The following is a 20,268-nucleotide window of genomic DNA, read 5'->3' on the forward strand; positions in this document are numbered from 1 at the left end:
GGCGCCCGACCCCCGCCTCCCCAGCGAGCCCGCCCCGAGCTCTCGCTGCGCGTCTGGCCCCTCCCTTCCTTCCCTTACCCTCCTCGCGCCGCCCCCACGGCCCCGCGGGACACGTTTTCCCTGGCACCCTGACACCCCTCTACGCCGACTCCGGCCCGGGACGCGCCCTTCCTCCGCCCCGCGCCAGTACCTCTTCCCCACCCCGCCCCACCCCAGGCCTCAGACGCCTCTCCAACAGGCATTGTCCTCACTCTTCCCCAGATCGGAATGTCCTCCCACCTCCCCTTAGCCACCCCTGGGTATTTTTCTCTTCTGAGCCTTGGATCTTTCAAATACCCGGTCTCCAGGAGCCCTTCCCGTTGTCCCGCCCTTTGCGTACAGCACCTGAAGCCGACTTTCTACTTAGCCTTCCTCGCAGTCTTTTTCATCCCCAAAATAGGCAGGAACTTAATGTCTAACTTTCCCTCTACCACAATCAGCAACTATTATTGAGCACCTTATGTGTCTAGACACGAGTGGAGAGGAGTAAGATCATGATCATGACTCCATTTACATCTAAAAATAATAACAATGATAATAATAACTAAATAAACTTCCTACCTCCTAGAGAGGTAGGAAAATGATGTGCCCAAGGTCACGCAACTGAAGGTAGTAGGGCTGGGATGAGGAGCCATTTTGCTGATATCTAGTTGAGGCCCATTCCAAGGGAACCAGTTAAGAGTTCAGGCAAAAAACTTTCCAAGTCTGTGAAATGGAGAGCAACAAACCCACCCCACCGGAGGTTGAGATTGCAGGAGCAAACAAGTAAGGAAATATCAAACAACTGCACAGTCATACAGTTATAAGTCAGTATTTGCTAACACTTGGACTTTCCATAATTCAAAATAACAATATAAAAAGACTTTAAAAGCAGTGGTGAGGGGGGATGCTACTTACAAATCCAAAAGAAACAGCAGTGGTCAAAGGAGTTTTTGTTGGGAGTTGGGCTGAGGTTGAGCTATTCTAGAAATAACTGCAGGTCTTAATTGCAGGTGCATGAGAGCTACATTCAAGGTGAATGGGGAGTGTGAACTGTGTAGAGGGGTGATCCAGCTCTCCTGACAGGCAGCTGTAGACTGTCAACAGGTTGTGCACAAGAGAAGGGAGTGGGAACAGACAGTGGAAATGGCATCAAAGCCCAAAGTCAGGGCAGCGAAACAGTACTTGAGCACCTTAAAATGGATGGGGTGACACCAGCATCCTACAGCAAGCATTCAAGTTGCCTTGGAGAATTGTGATGATAAAAACCTACAGGCTGGGAGCCAGCCAAGAATAGAAGGGGATTGCAGCAGAAGAGACAGGGCAGAAATTTCCAAAGAACCCCAAGGACTTAGGTCAAAGACAAAGCTGAGACTTGTAGGGTGTTTTTTGGTTTGGGTTTTTTTTTTTTTCATAGAAGAACTGGGGTGTAGACCAAAGGTGGGGGCTGAGAGGATTCACCAGAGACAGAGTGTGGGACAGAACAGGCAGATTTTATGTGGGTAGCTCCCTGGCCAGGGGTAAAACTCAGGTTGCAAAATGATATAGCAATAGCACTGAGACTTAACCCTTAGGCTTCAAGGGCGGCCCCTCACCCCTGCCCATTTTTTAATGAGCACTGCTGAAGTTTCACTAGAAGATGAAGTTCCACTTTTCAGTGGAAATGTCCCAACAAGCAGGTGGAAAGTGGGGTTAGGGAGTGGAGACCTGGACTGTATGCAGGTGAAGGCGAGCAAGACCAGACCAGGTCAAGGAAAACAGAGTGAGTGAAGTGCTCTCAATGAGGACTGGGGACTCAGAAGGTGGCAGTCAAGGGAGAAGGGTAGGAGAGAGTTGTCACAAAGACCCAGGAAGTATTTGATGGTCACCAAAGGGTAAGCAGTTCAGGAAGGATAGAGCAGTGCTAACCCTACTAATCCACTTCTCCTGGAGCTTTAGAAAGTATGTGTTCAGGGCCCTCCCTGGTGGCACAACAGGTCAAAGCACAACATGAGGAAGCTATCCCCAGCCTCTGCAGCATCAGTTTGATCCCCAGCCAAGGAGCTGACCCACATGGTGTGGCAGACCTCTCCTGTCTCTCCCGCTGCTCCCCTTAGCGGTATATTTCAGCTGTTCTGCTCCCCACTCTGTCTCTGATGAATTCTCTCACCTTGCACCGCTAGCCTGCACCACAGTTCTGTATGCATAAGTAAATAAATCTTTATTTAAAAAAGAAAGTATGTGTTCAGTAAATACTTCGCAACTTTCTAAAAAGCATTAATCAACAGTTGCTCCCCATTTTCAGGCAAGGAGTAGCTTCTCTGGGCACCATCCCTCATTCCATCTCAGGTCCCAGGCTGTTTCACAGCAAAATGACTTCAGCAAACCACCTCCCTTGATCAGCTTCTCTCAGAACCCCACAAGTCAGACTTACTGCAAGTTCTGCTGGACTGGCACCAGAGAGCTACAGCTATGCCCTCTCCAACAAGGCATGGCCCTGAGTCAGGGCAAAAGGGAAGCAATACCTTGGGAGTTCAATATCATTTCTAGACTATCATGAAGTCTAGAATCTCTGTCTTAAGCTGTTCACTTGTCAATCATTCACTCACACAGGCAAGGACTGTATCTTCATTGAATTAGAATAGTTGATTTAGTATCCAGTTTTCTGATTGGTCTAAATGGGAAGGGACTTAATATATATTAAGTTTTTATTTGAAGTTCTAGAGTCTTTTGGGCATGCAAACCTGCTAGGTCTTCCTCTACTTACAGAAACAATCTAACACCTTGGCAGGCTGTGGAAGGCCACAGATGTTCTGACCCTGCTCTCAAGGCTCCTACATGTAAAATAATCCCCGTGGCTCTAAACTTTAAAGGCTTAACTCTAGTTCATTCATCTAAGAAAGCCTCCTGGGTCCTCTCAAGTCCTGGGGAGTGTTTTAGTTTTTTAAAAGATTTATTTTGTATCCAGGAACTAGGTACAAGCAGGTGAGAGGACTCACCAGAGACAGAGTGGGGAGCACAACAGGCCGACTGACAAAGTACACTGCTGAGGGGATCAGAGAGCGAGACAGGAGAGGTCCTCTGTGCCACATGGGTAGCTCCTTGGCTGGAGATGGAACTTGTGCTGCAGTGGCTTCAGACAGCTTCACAGTGCTGTGCTTTAACCCCTTGCACCACCAGGGAGGCCCACCAGGGAGGCCCACCCGGGGAATGTTTTATCACACATCTTTATAATTCAGTCCTTCCCACTCATGTCAGTTACTTTACTGCTCAGAAAGGGCCAGTTCCTTCCTTGAACTTCTAGCCAGCAGTGCACAGTAGGAGTCCGTAAATGCTTGGTGAATGAATGAATAAATGAGCCAAAGGCTCACCAGCATGGCCACCAGGAAATGCCACTCTCATGGGCAGATCAGGTATGGCCTAACCCATTTGAATTCTTATAAAGTCTTGCCTGTGGCATTCCCCTGGTAACCAAGTCTCTGAGCCTGGATGCCAGAGTGATATTCATGCACCCCACAGGAAAGAGGTAGCGTCTAGTGTCTATTTGCAGGTTCAATGTAGCTTTTTGAAAACAAATGTGTGTGGAGAAAGGTAATCTTATTCATGGGAAACAAGAAGCTAAAGACACCACCAGTTTACTTTTTATTCTCTCTAAAGGTAGGGAATCCTTATCATGTAGGTGGAAGTGTTGAAAAGAGGAATGAAATTTCTCAGTGAGAAGAAATCAAGCACACCTTTCATGACTTGATGCTGTTCTCCCAAGATTTGTTCTAAAGGTGTTTCCATGTCCATGGTAAATTTAAAAATCAATAGAGAATAAAAAACATTCTAGGGATCCAACAAAGGCAAACATATTTTATGTACACCTTTGTGGATCAGTTGGACTCAAGCAGTATTGGACTTTCTAGAAGTTTGGCCTGCCTGTCTGGGAGCTTGAGAATAAGTTGAAATATCAAAACATGACTGATCAGGTCAGGAATTCTCAAGAAACAAGGACAAACTGACAATCCCTTTCTCAGCCATCTGCAAAGCACCAGCTGATATCAAAGAAAATATAGTTGTTAAATATTATCCTCCAAGTATCCCTGGTTATGTTGAAGGAACTCTAGGACAGAGAAATCTCACCTTTTCCACAGTGCTTTGGCCAAAGTCAGAATAACTCAAACTCCAAATTAAAAACAAAATTTTTAAAGTTTTGACTCTGTGAACCACATTTTCTCTGTAGTAGATTCATGAACCACTTGGAAGGGTTGAATTACTTAGCCTTGATCTAAACTGCCTTGAGGGCCATGTTCACAGATTATTGACCAATTGGGTAACAGATAAGATCTGAAACACCTGGTCCATTGTTTATAAATGCTGCATTTTTTGCTCATTTTGAGTATCAAAGTCATAGAAATACGGGATTTCTTCTTCTAGAACAAACCACCTCTGCCCCCCCCCACCCCCTTGGCTCTGTCTTCAGCAAAAGTAGCAAGCAGAGACCTCTATCTGCTGTAACGTTCCCAATTTATCTGCCCCTTTCTCCTTCCTAAAGTCCTTAGGTCTTATCTAAGCTATTGAAGATGGAAGATGGCCTGCAGCCACATGGGTAGTTACTCAGTGGTGCTGGGTCTCTCCCATGTAGTAGGTAGGATGTACATATACAGGAGGTATATGTTACCTCTATACTTCTTTTTTATTTTTGTAATCTGTCTGATGCATGGATGTTTTCTTTCGTATATACAGAGATTCTGCCCAACTCTGAACACCTGGGAAACTTAATCAAATAGCTCCACTCCAGGCCAATCAAATCGAGTTCTCTGGAGGTGGTGAGAGGCATCCTATTTTTGGCATTTCTCAGGTGACCCTAATATGCAATCAGGTTTGATCCTGGTTCTAATAATGTTTTCCTCATAAAAGCTTAATAGCCAATTCAATTATTGGAAGACAGTCCTTTGAGGCTGGAGAAGAACCACCATTCTACAAGTCTCTTTTCTAAGTAGAGAAACTGTATTTTATATCAGCCAGAAAAAACTGATTTTGCATAACAGTCAGACAATGGTTTTTGCACTCTTAGCCAAAAATACCCCCCTTTTTGTTCTTGGTAGTTCTTTTCAAGTCCCTGTTGTTTGCTGTTGCCTTGAAAGTGAGTTGTGACCAGGCAGAAGGCAGAGAATGGAGAAATCTCAATAGTGGCAATTTTCAAAGACTTTCAGAATGGATGCTTTAGGCATAGACCAAAGGTTTGCAAAAGGTGGGACTTAAATATAGGAATGGCTCTGGAGGACTAGAAGTTATTATTTAGGCTAGGGCAGAAGAGATGAAGAGGTGGAAGGATGAAGAAGCCATTAAATCAGAAATGAGAAAAAAATGGATGTAAGGACCACTTTTATTGAGGGGCGGCCCTTACCTGAGGAATACAGACAGCCTGCCCTCCCTGAACAGGGTGATCCTTTCCAATGCATGCAGCCCTTTGCCTGGTGACCAAACAGGAGGGAGATGGTGTCCTCTATTGTCCAGAGACCTTAGACAGTCCCCTTTTCTTCATCCTGGGTGCTCCATTCCCACCTTGCAATATCCAAGAACATTGCTAAGTTCTGAGCAAGGTGGAACATTGGACGCCAGGACCTACCACAATTGGCATGTCATCCTACAAAATTTTTAGAAAATACATACGTGAAAGGTAATTGCCATATAATTCAATTAATATTTCAGTGCCTTAATACTAACACTAAATACCAGAAAAAATGGTAATCTATTCAGTCAGCAATAAAATTCAGACATCTCAGAATTATAACTTCCTTAATGGATCTAACAACGGTAGATAACATTTTAGGAAGGAAATTGACCTCCACTTGATATATGCATAGCTAAGAAGTATGATATTAAGAGACATATAAAAGTACACTATAATGGAATGAACTGAATTTGGCTAGAACATTTTCCTGTAAGGGACTCTTAGGATCACACACCATCTATCTTAATTACATACCTGTCCAAAAGATAGAGCACAGCAGGAAGAATTTAGTTTTAATGAGCTTGGAGGGCTATAAAAAATTTACCTTGTTGTAAAATTGGGTTGGTAGATTCCAGCAGGAGCCAAAGGATTTTTTTTTTCTGTCTTATGTTTTCCTAAAGTAATATCACTATGGATTTGCAAGGAATGATAAAATGGGAAGAGATTTTTCAAAAAGGGACATTTCGCTGGATTCTTAAATATAGCAGCTGAGAAGTTAGATGTTGCTCTGTGTTTCTTCAACTGTTACAATCTTAATGAGGTACCTAATAAAACAGCCTCTAAAATTTTGTGTTTGATGGAAAATTTCTGGAGAAGGATGGTGGATGGCTGCACAGCAATGTCAAAATTCCCAATACAACTACACTGTACACTCAAACACAGATTTTACCATAATTTAGAAAAAGCCCCAGCATCTAGGTCACAGGGGAAAAAACACCCAAAACCCAAAACATGATGTTTGTGGTTTTGATTATGTGTGATTATTATACATGATAAAGGAAGAGAGGAATACTTTACATTTATTTAAGAATAGCTTTCTGTTCATTTGTTCTTTAGCTGATGGAAAGTTAAACTCTAGCATGCTGAAGATCTTGAGGGATAATAAAGGCATCTGGTAAATAACAGAACATTTGAGTCTGAGTCTTTAGATAAAATATTATAAGCTAATTAGTATATAATAAAATAAATTCACAAAGTCACTTTCTCCATTTAACATGTTTTTTAAAAGGTTTATTGTATTCATTTATGCATACATGAACAGGAGTCTAGCCCAGAGGTGCAGCTGGTGAGAGGATTCACCGGAGACAGAGTGGGGAGCAGAACAGGCAGATCCACGAAGTACACTGCTGAGGGGAGCAGTGAGGGAGACAGGGGAGGTCTGCTGAGCCATGTGGGTCAGCTCCCTGGCCAGGGATTAACTCAGATGTGGGAGTGATAGCACTGAGACTTAACCCCAAGGCCACCAGGAAGGCCCTTTTATTTCATTATAAAAGTGACGCAGGCCTTCCAGGTCATGATGGTTGAATAAGCATCTCTTGTTTTTACTCCAAACACAAAAATAAATGTAAGATACTTTGGAAACTTAAGGGAGAAAAATGATTCTTTGGAAGACAGGTTGGCAATTTCTTACAAAAGTAAGCATAATCTTACCATATGATCCAACATTTTGTGCTGCTAGGTATTTAACCAATTGAACTGAAAACTTACATCTAAATAAAAATTCACATGCAAATTTTATAGCAGCTTTACTCACATTTGCCAAAATCTGGAGGCAACCAAGATGTCTTTCAATATGTGAATGAATAAACAAACAGTGGTAGATCCAGACAATGAACTAGTCAGCATTAAAATTAAATGAGCTAGCACTTCCTTAAAAGATAAACAGGAAACTTAGGTGCATATTGCTTAAAGAAGTCAGACTTTAAAGACTACATACTGATTGATTGCATATGTGCCATTTTGGAAAAGAAAAATTATAGTTAAAATATCAGTGAATTCCCAGGAGCTTTGGGGATGGGAGGGATGAATCAGTGGAGCATAGGTGATATTTAGGATGTGACACTATTCTGTATAGTACCTGGTTTTTTTGTTTTTTTATTATTTTTAAAGATTTACTTTTTATGCATACAGAACTGAGGTATAGGCCAGAAGTGCAAGGGGTGAGGGGACTCACCAGAGACAGATTGGGGAGCAGAACAGGCAGAGAAACTGAAATACACTGCTGAAGGGAGCAGTGGGCGGGTCAGGAGAGGTCTGCTGCGCCATGTGGGTCAGCTCCCTGGCTGGGGATCAAATTTGTGCTGCAGTAGCTGCATTAGCTTCATGGTGCTGCACTTTAACCTGTTGTGGAGGGTGCTATATGGTATCTGTTTATGGTCACGGCTACATGACATTATACACTTGTCAAAATCCATAGCATTTACAGCACAAAGAATGGAAAAGTTGGTGGGAAGGTAGCTTTCTTAGGAACTAAATGCCTTTTCAGTTTCTGGCTCTGTTAGCATGCCTTTCTCTTCTGATCATTTTCAGGAATTTATTTTACTATGAAAATGTCTCACAGATTCTGGTCCCACTAACTGATGACTTTGAACAAATTTTTTGCACATATGTGCCTTTATTTTCTCATATATAAAAATGAAATTATATAGTAATAGTAGATACTTTATACTGTATGATGAGAAAATGTGAGATAAAATATCTTAGCATTATGAACTACAAGGTAATCCAATTCATTTTGAAACTTTTTGTTTGTTTTTAATAAGGGAATATAAAATGTATTTTATATGATTCAAAAGGCAAAATTATTTAAAAATTATGTACAGAGAGGTCACCGCTCTACTCTGCCCTTTCTACACATTCTCCACTCACTCTCCTCTAAGTAACCACTTTTATTCATTTCTCATCTATTCTTCTAGTACTTTTATACATCAACACAATAAAAATTTCTTCCAGCCCTCCCTGGTGGCGCAGCAGGTTAAAGCACTGCACTAAGAAGCTTAAGCCACTTCCGCATGAGTTCGATCCCCGCCTGCCCTGGAGGAGATCCACATGGCACAGCAGACCTCTCCTGACCCACCCGTTGCTCCCCTCAGCAGTGTACTTCGTCGATCTGCCTGTTCTGCTCCCCACTCTGTCCCTGGAGAATCCTCTCACCCTCCGCATCTCTGGCCTGATCCCCACTTCTAGATGAATAAATAAATAAATCTTTAAAAAAAAATTCTTCCACTTTCTTACATAAAAGCCTATTATGCATACTCTCTCTGTATATCTTTATTTTTTCTAATATTTAATTTTTTAATAATTTTAAATTTAAAAACAAGTTAAAAAACACTGCAAAATAGAGCCCTCACTGGTGATGCACAGGGTTAAAGTGCAGCACTATGAAGCTACCCACAGCCACTGAAGCACAAATTCAATCCCTGGCCAGGGAGGTGACCCACATGGCCCAGCAGACCTCTCCTGTCTCACCTGTTGCTCTCTGCAGCAGTGTATTTCAGTCTCTCTGCCTGTCCGGCTCCCCACTCTGTCTTTGGTGAATTATCTTACCTTCCCTCCTGCCCCATCCCCACCCCCCAAGCCCAGCATCTCTGGCCTATATCCCAGTTCTTGTATGCATAAATAAATAAGTCTTTAAAAAAATAGTACAAAGAATTCCCATGAAGAACTGATATCAGTAAGTTGGCCAAATAAGACACCTCACTGGTATCCCCCCTCAACAACAATTTGTCATCTATCCATGGATAAAAGCACCTTTGTGGGACCTGGGAGACCAGGTCCATACACCAAGGGTACTCCAAAGGAGTCTTGCCTACTTGTATGATAGGAGATCCTGACAAACAGGTCAGCTTGGACCCTGAACTGACCCATGAACTATCTTCAGTTCCTTTGGGCAAAGTAAGAGAGTACCTGGAGAACACTCCTAGATGTGATAAGAGAATCCCTGAGGAAGACCAAGCATCCAGCAGATAAATTTCACCACACCATTGGAGCAAAAATAAATCCAAGTTTGGACACACTGGAGAGGGTAGAAGGAACAGTCTGGCTATAATCACACAACTCTTTCCAAGGTGGCACAGCTGTGGGCAAACTTAGAACACGTGAGTGAGCACCTGGCTACCCAGCTGGGCATGCCAAAGTGACCCATTTCTCTCACCCTTTGCGGAGTTAGAGTCATGACAGAGCCTGGTGGCTAGCTTGGAGAATAGCAGCAAGAACTCTGAACATAACAAAGGGACATGGATCAGACTAAATGGGTCACGGAGTCCATTGAGAGCCTTGCCCATGAGCCACTTGGCCACCTCCCCCTTGGATCTTCCCAGCTAGCCCGGTGTTCTATGTACCACACCCACATGCATCCCCACCCATGGCCTGCTTTCTCTGTGTGCTCCTAATGACAGCAAGAGAGAGTGTTGACAGATGACTAGTGAGCATGGCACAAAGCCCAGAAGTGGGTCAGTGAGAGACCAAGAACTTGAGGACTTAGTACTACCCTGAGGGGAAACAGAAGAGGCTATTTTTTGCAGTGTCAAGAGGAAATTTAAAAACTTAAGAGAGGAGACATTGCAACCGATAGCACAAAATTACAAAGGATCGTAAAACACCACTACACACAATTATACATCAAAGAATTGGGTAATGTAGAACAAATTCCTAGAAGTGTATAAATATATAAATTACCAAGATTGAAGTAGGAAATCTTAACAGATCAACAGCAAGTAAGGAGATTGAATCAGTAACCAAAAACCTAGAGCAAAGAAAAGCCAAAGATCACATAGTTTCACTGCTAAATTCTACAAAGTGTTCAAAGAATTAACGCTGTTTTTTTTTCCAAAAAATTGAAGAGGAACAAGCACTCCCAAACTTATTTTATGAGACCAAAATTGTCCTTGACATTAATGCCATATAATGATATTACAAGAAAAGAAAACAATAAGTCTATATCCCTGATAAGTATGGATGCCAAAATTCTCAATACAATATTAGCAAATTTATTCATCAGTATACATTAACTGTACCATGCACTATGAGGAGTTGGGATTTATCCTCGGGATGCAATGAAGTTTCAAAAAATAAAAAATCAATTAATGCAATACACCATGTTATATAATGAAAGTAAAAATGATAGTAGTATTCTATAAATGGAGAAAAAGCAATGACAAATGTAATATCCTTTCATGATAAACACAACAAAAATTTCTATACCAATAAAATTGATATAGAAAGAAATATACCTCAACATAATAAAGGTTATGTAAAAAAAGTGCACAGTTAGCATCAAACTTGATGCCATATTGAAAGTTTTTCCTCTGAAATCAGGGATAGATAAGACTACCACACTCATCAATGCTATTTAACATAGTGCTGGAAGTCCTAGTGAGATCAATTAGTCAAGAAAAAGGAGTAAAGGGCTTGTATATCAGAAAGTAAAATTGTCTATGTTTACAAATGACATAGTTTTATATACAGAATATCCTAAAGATCACAAAAATTTTGGAACTTATCAATGAGTTCAGTACATTTGTATATAAAAATTAATATATAGAAATTAGTTGTATTTCTACACACTGATAATTAAAGTTCTAAAAAGTAATAAAGAAAACAATCTGGTAGTTTAGTTAAATCAGTACTATCACGCTACTGCCGCTGAGGCAATCTCAGCCAGGACGATGATCCACATGACACAGCAGACCTCTCCTGTCTTGCCTACTGCTCCCTTCAGCAGTGTACTTCAGTTGATCTACCTGTTCTGTCTCTGGTTAATCCTTTCACGTCCATAACTCTGGCCTACTCCCCAGTTCTTCTATTCATAAATAAATAAATCTTTTAAAAAAGAAAACAATCCCATTTACAGCATCAAAAACAATAAAATATTAGGAATGAATGTAGCCAAGAAGATAATCGATCTGTTCACTGAAAACTTTAAGACTTTAATTAAAGAAATTATAAGACTTTGATTAAAGGAACAAATAAATGGAAAAATAATTTGTTTTCCTGGATCAGGATTAATATTGTTAAAATTTCCATACTACCAAAAGTCATCTAGAGATTCAATGAAATCTCTATCAAAGATATATTTCAAGAAATAAAAAAATTTTAGGGCCCTCCCTGGTGGCGCAGCAGGTTAAAGCACAGCACTAAGAAGCTAAAGTTACTTCAGCATGAGTTCCAACCCCACCCGCCCCAGAGGTGATCCACATGGAGAGGCAGACCTCTCCTGGCCTGCCCGCTGCTCCCCTCAGCAGTGTACGTCATCAGTCGGCCTGTTCTGCTCCCCACTCTGTCTCTGGTGAATCCTCTCACTGGCCCCTGCACCTCTGGCCTGTACCCCAGTTCTGTATGCACAAATAAATAGATCTTTAAAAAAAAATCTGATACTTTAGAGTATCACTAAAGACCTTGCAAAGAAGTCAAAGCAACACTGAGAAAGAACAAAAATAGAGGTATCACATTTCTCAATTTCAAATTATACTACAAAGCTAAACAAATCAAAACAATATGATACTGGCATAAAAATAGACATATATATCAATGGAACAAAACTGAGAACCCAGAAATAAACCCATGCATATACAGTCAACTAATGTTTGACAAAGAACCAAGAATATCCAGTGGGGAAAGGACAGTCTTTAGGAAGTGGCATTGGGGAAACTGGATAACCAATCACAAGCAGAAAGCTAAAAATGAATCCATATTATATCACTCACAAAAATTAGCTCTGAAAGCATAAAAATCCCAGAAGAAAACATAGGGGGCAGCTCCCTGACATTGCTCTTAGAAGTAATGTTCTGGATATAACATCAAAAGGGCATGCAACAAAATCAGAACTCAATCCAGGTGACTACATCAAACTAAAAACTTCTGCACAGCAAAACAAATAATCAACAAAATGAAAAAGCAACTTATGGAATAGGAGAAAATATCTGCATATCATCTGTCTGATAAGGGGTTAATATTCAAAATGTAGAAAAGAACTTATACAACATAAAATCCCAATTAAAAGTGGAGAGCAGTGGCTCTCCCTGATAGTGCAACGGGTTAGGAAGCAGCTCTGCAAGCTGGCAGTAGCCACCTCAGTGCAAGTTTGATCCCCACCCCAGAGGTGACCCACATGGCACAGCAGACCTCTCCTGACCCGCCTGCTGCTCCCCTCAGCAATGTACTTCATCTATCTGCCTGTTCTGCTCCCTTCTCTGACTCTGGTGACGCCTCTCACCGCCCCTGCACTTTTGGCCTGTACCCCAGTTCTCAATCCTTAAATAAATCTTAAAAAAAAAAAATGTGGAGAGCAGTAATGAACCATAGTGGAAGACTAAGGTTACCTTGGTGTTAGACACCATGTGGTAACATATATCTGTAGAGGTAGGATCCTATACTTAATCATATACAGGGTTGCAAATTAGTTACCTCATTGAAAACATATTTCTCTTGAAATCAAATAGGCAGCTTTCCAAAGAATAAATATAAATGACCAACAGTACATAAAAAGGTGCCCAATAACACTACCCATCAGAGAAATGCAAATCAAAACCGTAATAAGATATTACGTCACACCTGTTAGAGTGGCCAGATCAAGAAGGTAAGAGATTACAAGTGATGGCAAGGATGTGGAGAAAAAGTACATTGTGTATTGTTGGTGGGAATGTAAACTGGTGGAGCCACTATAGAAAACAGTATTGAACTTCCTCAAAAAATAAAATAAATGATTCAGCAATCACACATCAGGTAAATAAAATGAAATCAGGATCTTGAAAAGTGATCTGTATCCCCATGTTCATTGCGTTACTCACAGTAGCCAAGACATGGAAACAGCCAAGTGTCTTTCAACAGGTGAAAGAATAAAAATGAGGTGAGTTATCTCAGTGTGTTATAAACACATACTTAGTTCTACACATATATGTAAGGTAAATAGGTATATAAGTATATACTCAGGAATAAATTTAAAAAGAGTCATGATCTGCTGCTATCATTAGTTACTTTGGTGCTCTACTTCTCCGGATTAGCCAGTTGAAACCCTTTCAAGTGGTTCCTGTAATTAAATTTAAAAAAATATATTTACTTATGCATATAAGAGCTGAGGTGCAGGCCAGAGGTAGCATCAAAAACAATAAGATATTGGCCCTCCCTGGTGGCACAGCGGGTTAAAGCACAGCACTCAGAAGCTAAAGCCACTTCCGCATGAGTTCGACTCCCACCTGCCCCGGAGGTGACCACATGGCGTGGCAGACTTCTCCTCACCAGCCCGCTGCTCCCCTCAGCAATGTACTTTTTTGATCTGCCTGTTCTGCTCCCAACTCTGTTTCTGGTGAAGCCTCTCACCCTCCGCATCTCTGGCCTGTACCCCAGTTCTGTATGAACAAATAAATAAATCTTTAAAAAAAAAAAAATAAGATTAGTGTGAGAAGATTTACCAGAGACAGAGAGGGGAGCAGGACAGGTCTACTGAAATACACTGCTGAGGGGAGCAGCAGGTGAGACAGGAGGTCTGCTTCGCCATGTGGGTCACCTACTGAGCTAGAGATTGAACTCCAGGCCCCAGTGGCTGATGACAGCTTGATAGCACAGACTTTAACCCTTTCACCACCAGGGAGGCCCCTCCTGTAATCTTTTTTGACTAGTTCTCATCATTTTCTGAGCACTTTCTTACTTTCTCCAATAGTTTCCACTTATCATTGAGGATGATTATGTATGTCACACACACATATGATATACAGGTATATATAAATACATGCATTCTTAGGAATAAATTTAATAGGATATAGATCTGTTCACTGAGGACTATAAGATCTGTGTTGATAGTAGTTATGTATAACTAACCCTTTTTGTGGCATTCATTTCATAATATATGCCTATCAGATCATCATGTTGTACTACCTTAAACAACTTTATAAGTCAATTATATCTCAATAAAGCTTGGGGGAGAGGAAGAATTCCCATAAACATTCATCCAAATCTTCCAAAGGTTAATAATATCTTACATCACCCATGGTACAATTAACATGAACACAACTCCACTTGTGAATCTACAGACCTTATTTTCACTGTCAATTTAATCATTTAATGCCCTTTTTCTCCTCCAGGACCCTTCAGGACACTTCATTGCATTCTGTTATAGTGTCTCCTTTGGCTTCTATTTATGAAGTCTCTCAGTCTTATCTTTTATGATCTTGACACTTTTGAAGATTACTGGTTTGTTACTGTGCAGAATGACCCCCATTTGGAGGTTTTACTAATATTTTCTCATTAGATTATGATTATGTGTTTTTTTCAAAGAATAACTCAAAGGGAATGAGCCCTCAGTACATCACTTCAGGGGAATATGACGTCTTCTTACCGGTGATGTTAATCCCACCCATAGTTACAGAGGTTCTACTGGATTTCTTCACTGCGGAGTTATTTTTCCACTTGTAGTTAGTAAAGATTCACCTCAAACTTGCCCACTTATTTTAACATCATTAACCAGTCCTGCCTGTAATGAACTTTATGTAATGTTTGCCTTACAATGACTTTTATTCCTCTCATTATTGTTCCCTCACTTATTAAATAATATAAATTAAATGGTTTAAAGAAGTTATCCTTTCTTGTCCACTTATTTGAACATGATCTCAAGAGTATTCTATGGATCACAGTCCAGTGCTACCATAATTTATTCTGTTGCTCAAATCGGTCCTGGTTTGCCTATTGGGAGCTCTCTGGGGGTAAGTCCTGTGCCCTCCGAGGGTTCTCATTCTCCTTTGAGCACTTCCTTACCTTTTGGCACCACATGATGCTCCAGTCCCTTCTTACAATTTCCCTGCCCAAGGCCAGGAGTCACCCACTTCTCCTAGGAGCACTGGCTGCTTTTACTTATCCATGAAGATGTGGGTACCATGTGTGCTTAATGTCACTGAATGTCATGGCTTCTGGTCTCTCTGAGAGAGCAGAATATACATATATACACATAAATGTGCACATTTATGTAACACGTATTATCTGGAACACACACTCTGTAGCATATATGTACACACTAACATGGGTTCTATGAGCACATCTTTATTTCCTTACCTACGTGTCTTTATACCTTTATATATACACACAGATATACCTCATTATGCTTATATATACATTTAACTATATACAAATATAAATTCATACTAATGTATCAGATTCCAGTCCTAAAGCACAGGAATCATCCCCCTTTCTTATTTATACCTTCTTTACCTGATAGTGAGAACCTGGCATTTAAACATCTACAATATTTACTTATTTGTTTAGTCCAAATCTACACAAAAAGTAGTTTCAGAATTGCGCTCACCTTCTCACAAGAAACAAATACTAGGCATACAGTATTTGTGTCCATTCTTTTAGTCTTTAGCCTAGTTTCTATCAAGTCAAAATCCTACTTTCCAAAGGCGCTTAGCTTAGTTCTTGCTTCCCAGTCCATGTGGTTACATTATTTATTTGCATCAGAGTTGGATCCAATTAAAAAATTTGTATTCTATTTGGGGAGTTTTTTTCAATCTACATAAAGAAATTTTTCAACCTACATACTGAAAATTCACGTTTCAAATTTTGCATTCTATGGATGCTAACAAAAGCCTAGATTCATATATCTACTACCAATCATGAAATGAACAGTTGCATCACCTCTCCAAATTCCCTCTCTGCCTCTTTGTGATCAGCTCCCTACACCCCTTAGTTCTGGCAGACACACATCTGTTTCCTATCCCTGTAGTTTTGCCTTTTCCAGAAGTCATGTAAGAGTATTCATATAATCTGTAGCTCAAGGGACTTGCCTTTTCACTTAGCAAGATGCATTCATTGTACTCCACAGGGCATAAGCTACTCTCCTTACAGGTGATTTTCTTGCTCATATCCCCCAGTCTTAGCAACTGCAGCCCTTTGACCGTGGCTCCTATGACAGTTCGACATGTCCCCCTCATTTTCTGAGCACGCCCCTATTCTGGCACCACAAGCAGACCCTGGTTAATTTTGTAATTTCCTTTTCCCTGTCCTGAAATCCCAGCTCATTTTCCAAGGAGCCCTGTACACCTGGAGAATCCACTCCAGAGGGCTACATTGCCTGTCCTTGGAGAAAGGGCTTCCAGAGAATCTTAATTTTGCCTGTGGTATGCAAGAGAGTGTGGAGAGGCACTAAGGGGCAGAAAGGAAGCCCAGCACAGGCCTGAGTTGACTTTGTGACTCAAGCCTATAGAGAGCATATACCAATGCTGATGTCATCAGGCATCTCTGGCTTCTGTGGCCCCTGGAAAATTTTCAAACAGGATTGTACATGGAAGTCTGAGCAAGGGTAAGGCTAAGATCCGTCCCTCTAGCCCCCATTGTGGGAGGTGATCTCCCTGCCATGGATAGTCACGTCAGAGCCGTCTCTGGTACTCACTGATGGAAGGGATCAGAGCTTTCTCATCAAATGACCTCAACTGAGGAACCCCTTGATGTCTACCATAAAGCTATGTTTTGGACCCTTTTTGAGGCAGTTTGTTTTAGGGGCAGGCTAAATAGTTGGGAGGAGGGGAGTTGCTATGGGAACTGATGTCTGTGAATTTCAAGTGACACCTAGTTAGCAACTGGCTGTTAGCAGCTCTTCTGAATGAGGGATGTTTCTGCTTTGATAGTGGAACACTTTTTTCCTTCAGGTTGTGAGCAATTAGCCATGGGGCATTTTACTCAGGAAAGAGATGCTCTGTGTGAATTGGACTCCCCGCACCTCTGGGAAGAGTGAGGGGAACCTGTGGGAACTGGTTTGTTCTCAGGTGAAGATAAATCAGAAGAGGCTATCACTGCCTGAGGCAGGGAATTCATGTGAAGTCTGAAGAGTAGATGACCGGGTAGGGCTGAGGGAACAATGGAAACCCCATTGGGTGCCACAATGACCTCTCTGGCCAGGGGACAGCACCAAAGACTAGATTCCTGACCCTCTCCCACCCTTTAATCCTGGGCTGTAGTCCTAGGTGCTTCCGCCACTATTGAGTCACAAATGAGTTTATTTCTTGGTTGTATTGACCCCAGCATGCTTCTATGAGCTAGAAGTCCTTCTTCCCAAGAGACTGCCCCATGTGGTTAATCCTGACTGAGTCCGGGTCCTGGCCAGCTGCCCCCCAGCTGAACCAGGTGCATTGAATCTCAGTCACTCCTACAGTTTCCAGGAACATCTGGTGAGTTTAAGAGCAGCTAAAGGCTGGACTGAGGGTATTGCCCCAGAGATTTGCTCCATACAGCCAGGTGAGGCCCAGGGAGAAGGCAGGTAAGAATTATACCTCACAGAGCTATACTCCATGGTTGGAAAGCTATGAGAGAGGTGAGAGGGAGCTGGGGAGAGGTTGGAGTGGTGACTGCATGGAGAGCAGCTTTCCTGAACTCAGGCCAGAGAAGAAAGTGCAGACGCTTGGACTTGTCCCTTTACTCTTAGATGAGAGATTGTTGAAGGAGTCCAAACTTCTGAAGGAGTTTGGAGGCTGCACTGGGCAGTAGGCTCAGAACTGAGGCCCCAGGACTACCTGAAAGTGTCATTTGGCACTAAGAGGGGATTCAGGCCCACTAGGGATTCAGGACAAAGCATCTTCCAGTGTGACCATCAAGAGCACATGGACATTGTTGTTTCTTTTAGAGTCACTATTAAGTAAAATGTGCTTTGTTTTGTACATGCACATTAATGCATTTTGGTAAATTGTAAAGGGGAGAAGAGCAACTACTGTCATCTGAGGCAGTGGTTCTCAACCCTGATCAGCAGTCACCTGGAAAAGTGGAGTTACCTCTTAAACCAAATGATTTGAACTTAATGATTTAATGACTGTGGGATGCAAGCTGGTGATTCTAGTGGGTACCCAGTGTAAAGAACTACTGCTCCAAGAAAAAACATCTCATCTGTAAGCTAAAAAAAAATATTAGGGCCCTCCCTGGTGGCACAGGGGTTAAGTGTGTCAGCACTGTGAAGCTGTCCAAAGCCATTCCAGCACAAGTTCGATCCCTGGCCAGGGAGGTGACCCACATGGCGCAGCAGACCTCGCCTGCCTTACCTGCTGCTCCCTTCAGCAGTGTATTCCACTAGATCTGTTCTGCTCCCCACTCTGTCTCTAGTGAATCCTCTTACCCCCTGCACCTCTGGCCTACACCCCACTTCTTGTATGAAGACATGTATTTTAAAAATAAAATCGTTAGAAAAAACATAAATGCATTATCTTACAGTCTGTGTTTCAGAAGTCCAACACAGGTCTCACTGAGCTAACATCAAAGTATGAAAGGGCTGTGTTCCTTGCTGGAAGCTCCAAAGGAGAATTTCCTTGTCTTTTCCAACTTCTAGATGCCACCGAGTTCCAGAATTCTTCCTCCACCTTGAAAGCCAGTAATGTCAGGCAGAGTTCTTCCCACACTGCCTCACCCTGATCTCCTCTTCTGTCTCTCTCTTCCACTTTCAAGAACCCTAATGGTGATGCTGAGCCCACCTGGATAATCCAGGTTACTGTCCCTGTGAAGATCAGTTGGTTGGCAGCACTGGTTCCCCTTGGCCATGTAACATCACATTTGCAGCCTCCAAAGATTAGGGCACAGACATCTCTTCAGGGCCATCATTTTGCCTGTCACACTGCCCACGCACTTTGTGACAACCTGACAACCTGGGGGTCTGGGAATCTGAAAACTCAGGGGGTCTGGACTGGGAGCCAGGAAGAAACTGCTCTGATGATTATCCCAAGGTGGAACCTTTCTACAATAAACACCATGGCCAGAAAAGGGAGGTTTGAGATGTGAAGGCTTTGCGTACGCCTCCCTCACCTAATCATGCACAGGGTGTGTTTCCAGAAAGTGGAAATGTTATGCAGAGTCAGGGAGGCCACGTTCTCTCCCAGAGCCAGGGGCATAGTGTCTGGAATGAACCAGAAGTTTAAACGCTAACCTGTTAAGAAATTGACCGAGAACAGAGAAGGGCACAGCTTCCCAGCCCTGTCCCTACAGCACAAAGACTTGCATAATTCTGCGCACACAACCCAGAGGTCTTAGGTGCTCGAGATAATATGCCCATTTCAGCGAGGAGGAAGATGGTCATAGAAACTTCAACCTAGGATAGAAATTCTCAGATCTCACTCCTTACTGTCCCAGAGATCTTCCCCAAAGACAAAACCTGAGCGCATGTGTCCAGATGAAGCCCCACATCCAGTCTGCACTGGCTTCATGATCAAGTCCTGCTCCCAGAAGGCTAATGTGGCCCGACACTACCTGGGACCTTCCATTCCCTGCAAGCAGCTCTTTTCTGAAAACACAACCATCTTTACACCCTCCAGGACTTGATTAAACTTCCCTTACTTTTCTGGAAAACTCTAACTCACCTTTTAAGACCCGGTAGCACTTTCCCAGGGATCCCACAGGAGCTGGGTGGCTGCCACCTCTTGCTTCCTCTCTGTTCACAGCCCTACGCAGCTGCTGTGCTGGGCAAAAGGAGGGCAGGGGGTTGTCTCTCTTCTTGTATTGCCTGGGGACATACTGAATAAGTGGCCTGGCACAGGGGATGCTTTAGAAACGTTTGCATAAAGAAGGATTAGAGAAGTTTGGCGTACTTTGCTTCCCCAGTTCCCTAAGAATTAGGAATTAACTATATTAATGTTTATAATTGAACTAAATCTACAATTAAAAGAAAAATCATATTGCAGTTATAATCGGTTGATGGCACTTGTGGCCACAGTTGGTAGCCTCCCTGTATCCACACCCTTGGCTCTGCGACTTTTCCCATTCAGAAGAGTGTGCTTCTTGCCCCTAAATTGAACCTACCTGTGACTTGCTCT

Source organism: Condylura cristata, unplaced genomic scaffold (genome assembly GCF_000260355.1).
Source record: "Condylura cristata isolate star-nosed mole 26May11 unplaced genomic scaffold, ConCri1.0 scaffold00023, whole genome shotgun sequence".
Lineage (NCBI taxonomy): Eukaryota > Metazoa > Chordata > Mammalia > Eulipotyphla > Talpidae > Condylura > Condylura cristata.